Below are 14,181 nucleotides of genomic sequence, written 5' to 3' on the forward strand. Positions count from 1 at the left end.
AGCTCTTGGTCCATATGGGAGACGCATATATTCACTTGACTTCAGAGCAGGAAATGTTATATTCATTTTTATAAATAATTAACAAAACTTTTATCTTGTGGGCTTGTTTATTCAGTTTTGCACTAACGAAGTTGTTTACCACAAAAGTCGGGAAATGTATAGATGCGCGGAAGTGTTAAACAGAAGCGCAATGCCCAAAAGCCCCCGTATATGAGGCAAGAAAACTTTTTTGCGCGTTTATGCGGTTCCCAACGTTAAAGGGTTAATATTTTTCCTAATTTTAAGTCATGGCAAAATAATTTTAATTATCTTTTTATGTCTATTATTTTTCCCTTTGTTACAATAGATAATAAGTAATAAAAACCAATTAATTTACGATAAAAAATTTATTTCTTACTACTCATTGTTTTCCAATAAAATCGTTTTTTGTTTTTGGAAAATATTGTTCTGTATGTTTTTATTCTGTATAATAGTCCTGTCGCCAGGGGGGTACAACGGCCTCCTTAATTCAGATGAACTTACCCAAGTTTTTGAAGCTATACTTCTTTAAGAACGAGAGTGAAATTTTATAATTCCCTGGCGCATGCGCAGACAGAAAGTATGTAGTTCGTTGCTAATCTTCCAAATTATGTATGTATCAGCGCAAATAAGACATTAAAAGAATATATTAGTGTTTTTAGTAAATGTATTATTTATCATAATTTTTGTGTCTTTGGATTTGTCTTCCTCTGGAATAAAATATTTTATAATAAACAACTCGTCAAAAGTTAGGGATATAGAAAATTCTGCTGAATTTTTATAGTAGATTTTTTCGAGAACAGATTAACGGATTCCGCTAATTTTTTTTATTATTTTAGACTTTTCTTTAGTATTTACACAGTTATGCAAAGGTTTACTCAAACTTTTTTTTGTACTTATACCGGGTGGAAGAAAAGAAATGTTTTTCTTATGTTAAGTTTGAGACGCCCTGTAGGGAGGACGAGGTACAAATGCAGTATATATCGAAATCGTATTGTAGTCTTATGTTTTGTGAACATTTTGTTTTTTGAATGTCCCTGATATCTTTAGAAATAAAAAAAAATAGACGGTTTTGTAATTTAACATGTGTTTTAACCGAAACAAAAGTTTGAGACACCTTGTAGGGAGAAAAAGGCACAAAGGTGAGTATACCTCGATATTTTGTTGTAGTCTCATATTTTGTGAATATTTTATTTTTTTAATTTCTCTGATATCTTTGATAACAATGAAACTAGACGATATTACTCTTTAATATGTGCTTTAACTGACGACATGTGTGAAACAGAAAAACATATTAAAGAGTAATACCGTCTAGTTTCTTTGTTATTAAAGATATCAGAGAAATTAAAAAATAAAATATTCAAAAAATATGAGACTACAACATAATATCGGGGTATATTCACCTTTTTGCCTTTTCTCCCTACAAGGTGTCTCAAACTTTTGTTTCGGTTAAAACACATGTTAAATTACAAAACCGTCTATTTTTTTTTGTTTCTAAAGATATCAGGGACATTCAAACAACAGCATGTTCACAAAACATAAGACTACAATATTATTCTGATATATACTCACATTTGTACCTCGTTCTCCCTACAGGGTGTCTCAAACTTAACACAAGAAAAACATATTTTTTCTTCCACCCGATATAAGTACAAAAAATAAGTTTGAGTAAACCTTTACACAACTGTGTAAATACTAAAGAAAAGGCTAAAATAAAAAAAAAATAGCGGAATCCGTCTGTTTGCGAAAAAATCAACTATTAAAATCAGCAGAATTTTCTATATCCCTAACTTTTGACGAGCAGTTTAATAGTAAGTATATTTACTTTAAATTTTAAAGTATTTTTATACTTCACTGGGTCTATTAAATTTGTCAGTATGTATGAGAAATCTTGTAACCTGTCAAAACAAAGGGAGTATAGCTCAGTGGAAGAGCGTTCGTCCGGAGATCGAGAGATCCCCAGTTCAAATCCGTGTGTTATCTAACTTTATTTTTTTATTTTTGGTAGATATTGTTTTAATAAAAATTTTTGGAAAATAGTAAGTAAAAATTAGTTTAATCTTTAAATAAAATACAAATAACCTGTTGAAAGTATATTTATTTCGTTGAAATCATATAATAGAAGTATAACTTCTTACGGGCGTACAAAGTACACACACATTTTTTATGTATTTTGACCCGTAGAACACGAATTTTTTGGGTAACAGTTGATACGGATGTCGATAAGATTGTTATAAACAAAGAACTTGAGGAATTACATAACAGCGATTTTTCGCAAAACAAAACTTTATTTTTGTATTTCTTGGGTGATTCTCAGCAAAAATGGTCTTACTACAAGTTTTTTCGTACGATGCATAGTTTTCGAGATACAGTCGGAAAAATGAAAGAATACCCATGAACGATCATATCAAGCACATATTTTGGATTCGCTGCCTTTTTCTATAAATAACAAACGGGAGAGATAGATTATTAAGTGTTGTCTACTAACAAAAACGTTATCCAAGACATACGCAGTTACATATTTATAATTGGCAGAGTGAGACGGCGATTCAATTGTTCAACGTAGTTATATTAATTGAGTAGAAAATTTAAACTCGCACTTGACTATTTCTGTACTTCTAATGTCATTCTTAGAAAAACATTCAACATCAGTATGTATGGATAATGATTGTATAAACTACTATTCGAGTAATCGTGCTGGTCAACTATAATCTGACTGATTCGATTTCTGTCACTTTGACAGTGAAACTGGGTTAGGTTCGGTAGATTTTATAAATTTTAATAATCAGTCGTATTTACTTGAATAAACTCAGTTCTTTTAAAAGCTATTTTGATATTACATATATTATATTTTTGGTTTGGTAAGTATTTATTTAATTAAAATAAGTCAATAAAATTTGTAAGTAATATGGTTAACTTCTGTCTATGAGTTTGCCAAACGTGTACATATTACTCTGACTTTTCAATCACAGTGTATAAAATTACAGATTAGTATATTTTTACGAATGTACATTTATTTGCAGACAATGTCTGGAAACCTAATGATCCGAATTCATTAAGTTTACTTTCATTTAAGTCACTTAATGCAGCTGACATAAACGACATTTTTTAAATTCCTGTTACTATTTACGTCCGGCAACTTTAACATTTACTCATTATTTTTGTATTATTAATCTATATCAAATAATTAATTACGGTAGTAAAAGTAACAAGTATTACCAATAAATATATAGGTATTATCAGAAAAAGTATAACATCACAAAAATTTTTTGACACATTTACGCAGCGAAAAATCGTCTGGTGGGGTAGTAGTCACATCCGTTTTTTTACAGTATTAACTTCGTTTAGACGTAGTTTTGACTAGAAATTTTTTATTTAATTCGTATGCATATCATCGATGACGCATGGGTATTCTTTCATTTTTCCTACTGTAAACGCCGTTGAACTTTCAAAAAATGGAAAAAGTGCAATTTTTGAAACCGAATAACTGCTGATTAAAAAATAAAATAGCAATTCTGCTTACTGCATTTGAAAGTTAAAGTCAAATTCTATCGGTTTTGATTATTTGCATTGCTAAAAATTAAGTTTTTATTTGTTAAACAAAGCCATAAGCACATAGTGTTTCCCGTGCCCAATGCATGCGTTTTAATGTACGTAATCTACGTAGAAATTGTCTGTATGCGCGCCTACTCGTTGGATTTCAAATGAGAAATGCATTGAAAATATCATTCAATCACTATGTGTTTATAGCTTTGTTTAACAATAAAAAAATTAATTTTTAGCAATGAAAGTAATCAAAACCGATAGAATTTGACTTGAACTTTCAAGTGCGGTAAGCAGAATTGCTATTTTATTTTTCAATCAAAAGTAGTTATTCGGGTTTAAAAATTGCAATTTTTCGATTTTTTGAAAGTTCAACCGCGTTTATGTCGAAAACTATGCATCCTACGAAAAAACTTGTAAAAACATTTTTTGCTTAGAATAACCCAAAAAATACAAAAAACAATGTTTTGTTTTGCGAAAAATCGCTGTTATGTGATTCCTCAAGTTCTTTGTTTCTACGGATCAAAATACATAAAAAAACTTGGGTAAGTCCATCTGAATTAAGGAGGCCGTTGTGCCCCACTGGCGACAGGACTATAAACCCTTGGTTTATTTTTTCTATCATTTTAAGACTGATAACAATTTATTACTAGGTACTACATATCGGTTTATAACATTCTCTGCTGTTTTCCAACTTCCAATTGCCACTTTGTCAGGTTGCTCCATATGTCCTCTTCTACGTTTCTTTCTCTCAGCTCTTTATCTATTCCTTTCGCTCCAACTTTTTCTCGGTCTACCTTGTTTTCTCTTTCCTTCTGGTTGGCATTTTAGTATTTCTATTGGTATTCAGTGTTCATCTATTATTTGTATATGTCCGAACCAGATAAGGTCTTTTGTTGATAAGTCACCTGCGATTGTTCGTTGGATTCCCATTATTTCTTTAATGCATTCGTTGGTAATCCTTTCTCTTCTAGGTCTTTCTGCTGGTCTTCTCCAAAAATCCATTTCCGTTGCTCTCAGCGTTGCGAGTGTTCTTTCTTTCAGTGGCCATACCTCAATGCTGAATAGAGTGGCACTTTTCACTATAGTCTGATATATCTCTTTTTATTTTCTTTGCTGATGGATTGGTCCCATAAAATGATGTTTAACTTTGTGATGTTTTTCTAACTGACATATTTCTTTCTATTATGGCTTTGTCTAATGTCCCATCATACGAAATATTGATACCTAACAACAATTTATTAAGGGCGTAGGCACAAAATTTCTGTTCCAATGCTTTTTAAATGCATTAATTTTTTTCGAATCCTGAGAAAACTAATAAATATTTTTAAAAAATTTAAACGCAGAATGAAAGATTACATTGTTACCGAATTATGAAAGTCCCTTAGAATAAAACAAAAAGTTTTATTTGAATGAGATATTTGAAATTAAAAATCACTAAATATTCTCTTTTTTTTTCATCTCTGTAACTTATTAAAATAAACATTACAGAAGTTTTCAGGGACTTTAGACCCTCGGTAATAACGTAATATTTCATTCTGCGTTTAAATTTTTCAAAAATACTTATTAGTTTTTTCAGGATTTGAAAAAAATGAATGCATTTAAAAAGCATTGGAGTCGCAATTTTGTAAAGAGTCATAAAATGTGTCATAAAGTGTGCCCCCTATGGGGGACACAGGACTGTTTGATAAAAATACTTAAAATTTAACGATAATATTGTCCGACAAATTTTTAAGGGTACTCCAGTTGTCGGATGCACCAAAGTTAGAACCCTCTATATTTACGAAATGCCCCCCTCCCAAAAAGTTGAGGCAATAATTTTTTTAAAATGGTGGGTCCAAAGACTTACTGAAGTATACTGCACGCAAAAAATATTTTGGCTTTGAAACAAGTCTTCTGTTTTTCACAAATTCATAACAGTAGTTTCTTTATTTTATTTACATGATGAGGATATAAAGCATGTAAGGAGCATAGGGCATCCAAGAAGCTTCTCCATTCTCCTCTATTTCTGGCCATGGTTGCTATTTCTCCCCAGGTTTTCTTCATAATTTTGTGGTCTTCTTCAATGGTACTCCTCCATGTTTTGGTCGGGCGTCCTCTGCTTCTTCGTCCAACTGCATTCCATTTGAGTGCCTGTTTTGTTATGTCTGCATTTTCTTTCCTCAGGGTGTGTCCCAGCCAGTTCCATCTTTTCCTCTTTATTGTGGTTCTGATGGGTTCTTGTTTGGTTTTCCTCCATAGTGCTACATTTGTTATGGTATTGGGCCAATATACCTTTAGAATTTTACGTAGACATCTATTTACAAAAACTTGGATTTTATTTACATTTCCGTCAGTTATTGCCCATGTTTCACTCCCATAAAGTAGCACAGTTTTCACGTTACTATTAAATAGTCTTATTTTAGTATTTTGGCTGATCTGTGTTGATCTCCATATATTTGAGAGGGTTCCAAAGGCTTGTTGTGCTTTTCGGATTCTCTGTTTAATATCTGCTTGAGCTCCACCTTTTGCACCGATTATACTGCCTAGGAAGCAAAATTCTTGAACCTGTTTTATTTCTTGTTGGTTGATGTATAGTTTATCACAGTTAGTTACTCCTATTCTCATCTCTACTGTCTTATTCGTGTTGATTTTAAGACCCACTTCTGCCGATTTTACCTCTAGCTTCCTTAGCAGCATGCTCTTCATATCATCTTTTGTGTTCGCTACGAAACAGATATCATCTGCGTATTCCATATCTGCTAGTTTCTTGTTCTGAAGGTAGTTCCAAGTGATTCCATTTTTTCTTTCAATTGTTTTTTCCATTATATGATTAAGACATATATTGAAGAGCAAAGGTGACAGTATGCAACCTTGTTTTAAACCTACTTCAATTGGTATTTTATCTGTCATTTGCCCTTTATGCAATACCTGACATGTTGTTTTCTGATACATCATTTTGATTATTCCAATGATCTTAGGAGGTAATTTATTTAGCCTTAAGATTTTCCACAGGTCTGTATGTTTTATGCTGTCGAAGGCTTTAGCAAAGTCTATAAAGGCCATTATCAAGGCTGCGTTTGTAACAACTAGCTGATGATTTTCTGTTGGAGTGAATGAAAAGGGAGTGGTAAACTCCAACAGAAGTAGTAAAAAGAAGAAGATCTACTTAATGTAGCCAAAGGACAAAAATGTGTGGCTTCTCCGTTGAAGAAGCTGGAGTAACTAAAATACAACTTTGTAGTAGTATTTGTATGGAAGGATGCCAAGACAAAGAATATCGAATTGATACAGGACTAGAGATGAGAAATCATTAATAGATAGATATAACTTGAATGGCTAGCTAAATATGTATGAGAAGGGCCACTTGACACTCAAGGAAGGATTCGGCCAATTTGCACGGCTATTTTTGGCCAGACAATAGATTAAAGGAAGTGACAATGATGGCTCGAAAAGAAGATATGAAGATAATGTTCAGAAAATAGATAGAGTAAATATAATAATATACTGAAAATAGAATGAATTTTTGGGCGCCAGAAGAAGGATAACTAGGTTAACGCTCTTCCAGGTATTCTACGCTGCTATAGAGTATGTTAAATTTGTAGTACAAGTATGTGAAAAGTTATTAAAGATTATTAAATTATAAAATATACTACTAAAAATAAAGGAGTAATAAGAAAAAAAAAATCACAATAAATGTATATTTATTGAATGTAACTACTAGATCTTTTTAACAATCTCTGAGTTAGGACAAGTAACTAGTGTGTAACTCTAACATGACAGGAAAAAGTGATACTAGTGAAAGTCAATTACAAAATCATCATACAACTATGATCTAAGAATACTCTTTATAAGGTTAGAAAAACTGACTACGGGTACCTCTAATACAGGAAGTACAACTTACAACTAGGTTAGTAGAACCCTCACCAAATAATAATTGTACGTTTATAATACGTACACCTTAATTAAATACTACCTGATACTATATATAACATATAAATACCTCACTGTGAGTGGGACAGGCACAAGCCTTATTGAATAAATAAACCTACGAGTGGATACACAGATCCTTTTCCTAACTCGTGGTTTATAATAGTAATAATAACAAGTGAAACCAAAAACTAATCTGAGGGATTAGAATCCAGAAGTTCATATGAATTTAATAAATTAAAGTTAAAGTTAAATAAAGTTAATAAGTTAAAGTTAAGTAAAGTTAATAAGTTCAAGTTAAATAAAGTTAATAATTACAATTTTGACTAATATGTGAAGTTAATTTTTAAAAATTTAATTAAACATATACTAAAATAATGGAATGAGTTTAAATAATTATACAAAAGTGGAACACAGCCTAAAAATAATCAAGATAAGAGTACCGACTACTATTATCAGGGAAAATATCTGAGCTCAGAAATTTATACCTTTATAGATTGCAGAGTGTTGGGGAACGCTATCAATTAAATATTATGTTGTAAAGAAAAAAAAACCCTATAAAAAATATAAAGCAGGAAAAATGTGTGTGCAATTGAACTATAAAAAAAAATGTACTAAATATCACAAAACCAGTCTGTCTTTAATAAGAGCACAGTAAATGTTCCCAAACAAACCACTCTTTCCTAATCTTGAAGTTGATGTAATGAGCACCCAAGGGTGCTAACTCTCGCTAGCAGCTGTCCTGCTGGAGGTACAGGAGAGGAAGACTGGTAGAAAGCAGCTGAAGGTACTCAAAACTGTTGGAAAGCAGCTGGAGGTACTCAAAAAAAGAAAATGTGGAAATAATCCAGGCTGGTCGCCTATTGATTGTTTCTCTCTGTGTGGTCTGGCCTTGGTGTTGTTGTAGGGTGGCTTTAAGATTTCATGGTAGGTGCTAAAAAAAACACAGTGTGGTGTTACTACCAATCTACCAATGTCAAAAAAAAGAAGCAAGAGATACGAGGAGGTGTTTTTATTCCTATGGGAATAAGAAGAAATAGGTCATTAAGTCCAAAAACTTGAATGACTAGACAGCTTGACCTTTTATCAGGTTGCTATCAGATGACCTTGGTCAAATAACACAAGTAATTTCCAATTGAAATACAAAATATAATTACTGTGAAAGAATATTTTATTATAATATATACACCGGTATATAGATATATTATACAAGGATGAAATATAGTAAGACTAAGCGATGGATACTTATTTGATCATCGTTCAAAAGATAGGAGTTCTGTAGACTTGAAAGGAATATAAAAAATGGAGTTTAAATTAGCTCTATTTTCCAACTGGAAGCACAAATTAACAACGAATATTGAATTATCTCTAGATGAGTTTGATCCATGAAAATAAAACATAAAAACCATGAAAATAGACTATGTGAAACTTAGTTAGCAAATGTCAAGGACTTCCAAAATGGCTGAATAAAATACTTAATAAAATGTGTATTTACCGGGGTAGAACTCATTGGATATAGTATGCTCTAAAATTCTTCAAATCCACTGCTGCTGGATAACTTCACTATACTTTTATTGTAATATTTAATCAATTTGGAACTGAGAATTAGAGGTGAATAATTGAGTCTAATGACCCCGCACACTACGATTCAGACCGAACACTCGAGAAACAATGGCAATCCAAGGCTCACGTTCACAGCTGAATCCTTCGTACCCCTCTACTAAGCATTGGCTGTCAAAGTGGGGAAACCAATGTTGCCACGTTTTAAATGTGACGTCATCAAGCATTTAAAAATTCTGAGATGGGTTTAAGTTCTATTTGAATAAACATTGAAAGAAAATAATTCTGAAAATAATTAAATAATATTTTGGATAGTTAAATAATATCTTCCCATCAATAATCGATTCTATAAGGGGCGGAACGTCACATTCCCTTTCAACCACCAGAAAAAAAAATTTTATTTAAAAAAATTTTTTTTTTTTTTTTTTCAAAATATTAAACTAGAGTAGTAGTGCTTAGTGTATCATTCCCCGTTGATTCGCAAGATTACAAATAATCACCACTAATAATCAAGGGAAAGTAGGATGGTCACTGCAGCAAATAACGGAAATTGCAAAATATGACCCGAAGTCCTAGTAAAAGTGCTAAAGATGAGACATAATTTATAATGACAAATAAGTGTCGAATTGGCAGTAAATCCAAAGTTGAACTATCCATGGACATCAGATTTATAAGGAGTATATCCAAGGACGAACAACCAGGCAAAGGTGAGAGCCAATTCATACCATAACGCAAGTACATATACTAAAGTCACCAATGAAATCAATAACTATAATAAGTGAAGAATCAAACACTCAATCCTAAATTGGACTAGCAATGGACACCAGATTCGTAATAGCATATCCAGAGAAGAACAACTAGGAATATTTATAGAATAATTTTCACCAATACCAACTAATATAAATAGTGAACATACCAAAGGAATGCAAACACATTAACCAAAATAAATGTGGAATCAGACACTCAATCCAAAGTCAGACTATCAATGGACAACAGATTCACAAAAGCATATCCAATGAAGAACGACCAGGAAGATTTATGGACCAATTCACATCCATACTAAATCATATAAATAAATTAGGTCTACGTACACCCACATCCGGTAATACGAACCTATACAACCAAATAAACAAAATAAGTGAAGAATCGGACACTTAATCCAAAATCGGACTAGCAATGGACACCAGATTTATAGGAGCATATCCAAAGAAGAACGATCAGGAAGATTTATGGACCAATTCTCACTAATACTAAATAACTAACTAAATTAGCTCTAGATCTACCCTCATCCGGTAATATGAGCCTATCGAAACTAAATAGTAAAAATAAAGGATGAACTTATAAGTTCTATGACTCCATGGTAAATACAAAATATGACGGGAACGAGCTCCCAATCTTTCATAAGACTGTATATTCATGTGAACATACATAGGATTATCCAGGAGATATTCCTGAATCTAAGCAACAATTAATGCCTAAGGAAAGAAGAGGGAATCTACTAAAAAGAAAATCAATAATTTGTCCCAGTGGGTTAATCACTAACATTACGACTCTACGTCTATGGAAAGTCAAGCATCTATATACTATGAACTAAGAGACATAAAATAAGCAAACTAGACTTCCCTATTATCGTGTGAAAATGTGCCTGGAATATTTGGAACAATTGCACAAGAATGGTTAGGAAGTGTTGTACACCATTTCCCAACCAGAAATATTATCATGGATAAACATCTGCCTACTCTGACAAGAAAGACATGGATTACGAAATCGGATAGCAGTGATCAGTTGCTGAACTTCGAACCCACGTATTCACCAACTTTGAGCATTAACAGACTAGTTCATAAGAAGAAATATGAAGGACTCAAGAATTCATTTATAAATCAAAATTCCAAATTCATTCCAGAATCATCCTGTGGAGGAAGTAAGAATCCGAATTAATATAAAGTATTTAAGGTACCTGTGACAAATATCAATAAAGTAACCCAATAACAAATTAACAACCACAACTTCTTTCCAATATGGCAAATCCAATGACATGATATAAAAACAATAAAAAAAAATAATAGGTATGTAATCAAATATCCAAGATATAACACATAATCTAAGATATGGTAGTGTAACATAGCTCCATCTATATTAAGCAAGAATACTTGTATGAGCCCACACATCCAAATATCTTAATATATAATAATCAACAGCCCTTTTATTCTGAGAGGTTGAGTACAAAACTAAGAGTACAAGTGGAGGTTATTAACTTGGTAATACTACTGGCTGGATTAGTATTTGAGAATATTTGTCGATAATGACTCAAATGCAATCTATAATACAAAAAAATAATAATAAACTCATACAAGCGGTATTACACAAGAATTCGGTACCTAATAACTAATACGTGAGAAATCATCAAGCCATGCCGAAGGATAAAAATTGCTATGGTCAGGCATTATCTGGTGATTAACAATTTAAACTAAAATACTATACCATAATAAAACTAATTAAAGGCAAACACAGGAAGATATTAGCTTAAACAACCCTGTTAAGCTAATCTTCTTCCGATGAAGTTGAAGAATCCACATCGTCCATGGTGTTGTCAGGCAGTAAATCCTTTACATGAAATTGACCAATTCGCTTATTAGTCGAATTGTCCTTTAATTCATAAATCAAAGGAGATATTACCCTTGAGACAGTACATGGGACATATTTCTGGCAAAACTTTGCAGAAATGGCATCACCCTTATTGGATTTGACAAAATTGCGCTTTAAGACTCGATCACCAACAAAGAATCGCAGATCTCGTTTCCTCAAATTATAGTGCTGCTGGTTCCTTAGGTAAGAAGTTTTTAACTTCTTCCTAATGTCTGCGAAAATATGAGGTAACGTCTGGAGATCATCTAAGCGATGAAGTTTCTCAGATATTTGAGGAAGATTTTCGGAATTGTCTGAAATTACACCAAAATAATCACCTGATAAAGCCACATTCCTACCAAAATTCAAATATGCTGGAGAGCACTGGGTAACTTCATGGACAGAAGTCCTTATGGCTTGAGCTATGGAATGAATATATTGATCCCAAGCTCTGTGATCAGGGTAAGTATAGGACCTTAGAGCTGTGACAATACTGCGATTTACTCTCTCAGTATGATTTGCTTGTGGATGGTAGGCAGCATTATAAAAGGTCTTTTGAACCTTATATTTAGCTAGAAGATCTTTAAAGGCCTTCGATACAAACTGAGGACCGTTGTCACATGACACAATTTGAGGAACACCATACACCAAAAAGACTTGTTCCTCCAAATATTTTAAAATTGCTGGAGTTGTGGCCTGGCGAAGGGGACAAACTAAAGGAAATTTAGTGAAATAATCCACAACTACCAGGCAATAGGTATTACCCTTGTAACTCCGAGGATAAGGTCCAATGAGATCCATTGAGATCATCTGCCAAGGAAAATTTATGTTCCTGAAGGAACCCATAAGTCCAGCCTGTGGTAGGTTACTTGGTTTACAAGTAGCACAAACCATGCATTTAGAAATGTACCTTTTTATAGACTTCCGCATACCAGGCCAATAATATAATTCGGCAATACGGTGATAAGTCTTATAAAAACCAAAATGACCCGCCGTAACTTCATCATGAAACATATGCAGAATATTTTCCCTATTTGGCGTAGGTACAACTATTTTCCACTCCGACATATTGGATAAGGACTCTATCGGACTTAAGATGTGTTTGTACAGAATATTATTCTCTACCTTAAAATCAGGATATTTTTGTGGGTCTTGAGTGACCCTATCAATCATATTCTGATACCACATATCAGGACTTAAAGAGGACAGATCTAGGACATTAATATCATGGACACGTGAAAGAGCATCTGCGACCACTACCCCGTTTGCCTTTCTATGGACAATCTTATATGAATAGGCAGCCAGTTTGCATATCCATCGAGAAAGCCTCTGTGAAGGGTTTTTCATACTATGAAGCCATACTAAGGAACTATGATCAGTAATTATAGTGAAATTACGACCTTCCAGATAATAACGAAAAGCTTCTAACCCATGGATGATAGCTAAGAGTTCTTTCTCCGTAGTTGAATAGTTTTTCTGGGCCTTGTTCAACTTCTTACTAGTGTACGCTATGGGGTGTTCGGAGCCATCTTTCAACTGAAATAATACGCCTCCAGAAGCTGTATTAGAGCAATCTGTCATTAGATAAAAATGCTCATCAAAATTAGGTGACATCATAACCGGAGCGCTCGTTAAAGCATCTTTAACGCGCCTAAAAGCTTCGTCAGCCTCAGGAGTCCAAGTAATGGTCTGTCCCTTTTTCCTTTTCTTCAAAAGATCAGTAAGAGGTGACAACAAAGTGGAGTAGGACGGTACAAATCGCCGATAATAGCCACACATTCCCAATATCCTACGGACTTGGGTGGTGGTCTTTGGTATAGGAAAATTTTTGATAGCAACTATTTTCTCAGGATCAGTCCTCAGCCCCTGGTTATCCACAACATAACCCAAGAACTTAAGACTAGGGCGACAAAACTGACATTTATCCAGATTGACCGTTAGATTAGCTTCCTTAAGACGTAAAAATAACTTATCTAAAATTTCCATATGAAGGGAAAAATCAGGAGTGACAACCAAAATATCGTCTAAATAATAGAAAACATAGGGCTCTAACGGTGGACCAATGACTAAATCCATCAGACGACACATTGTCTGAGGAGCAGAAACAAGACCGAAAGGCATGGTGACAAACTGGAATAATCCTTTACCACTGACAGCAAAAGCAGTATACTTCTTGCTCTCTTCACTCAGTGGGATCTGTAGGAAGGCCTTAGACAAATCAATAGAAGAGATGTATTTGGCATTCTGAAGTTTGCTCAAAATCACATCTATTCTGGGGATAGGATAAGCATCCCTGTTAGTTGTGATACTGTTTAGTTTTCGACCGTCAAAGCAGATCCTGAAGGATCCATCCTTCTTCTTCGTTAACCAGAGCGGAGAACAGTAGGACGATGTTGAAGGTTCTATGATATTTAAAGCAAGCATCGAATCTACTTCCTTTTCTAAATCTGCCTGCCAGGCTTGAGGTATGGGGTACTGATATAATCTGAAAGGAGTGGGATTTCCCACTTCGATAGTGTGAGAGAT

The 14,181-nt window shown here is 33.4% G+C and overlaps 1 protein-coding gene across 1 annotated transcript in view; it reads right to left on the minus strand.

Moving 5' to 3' along the window:
• LOC114328520 (SCY1-like protein 2) overlaps positions 1-14,181 on the minus strand; it is a 113,236-nt gene that overhangs the window by 12,771 nt on the left and 86,284 nt on the right. The gene's annotated exons all lie outside the window — the stretch shown is intronic.

This window comes from Diabrotica virgifera, chromosome 2 (genome assembly GCF_917563875.1).
Source record: "Diabrotica virgifera virgifera chromosome 2, PGI_DIABVI_V3a".
Classification (NCBI taxonomy): Eukaryota; Metazoa; Arthropoda; class Insecta; order Coleoptera; family Chrysomelidae; genus Diabrotica; species Diabrotica virgifera.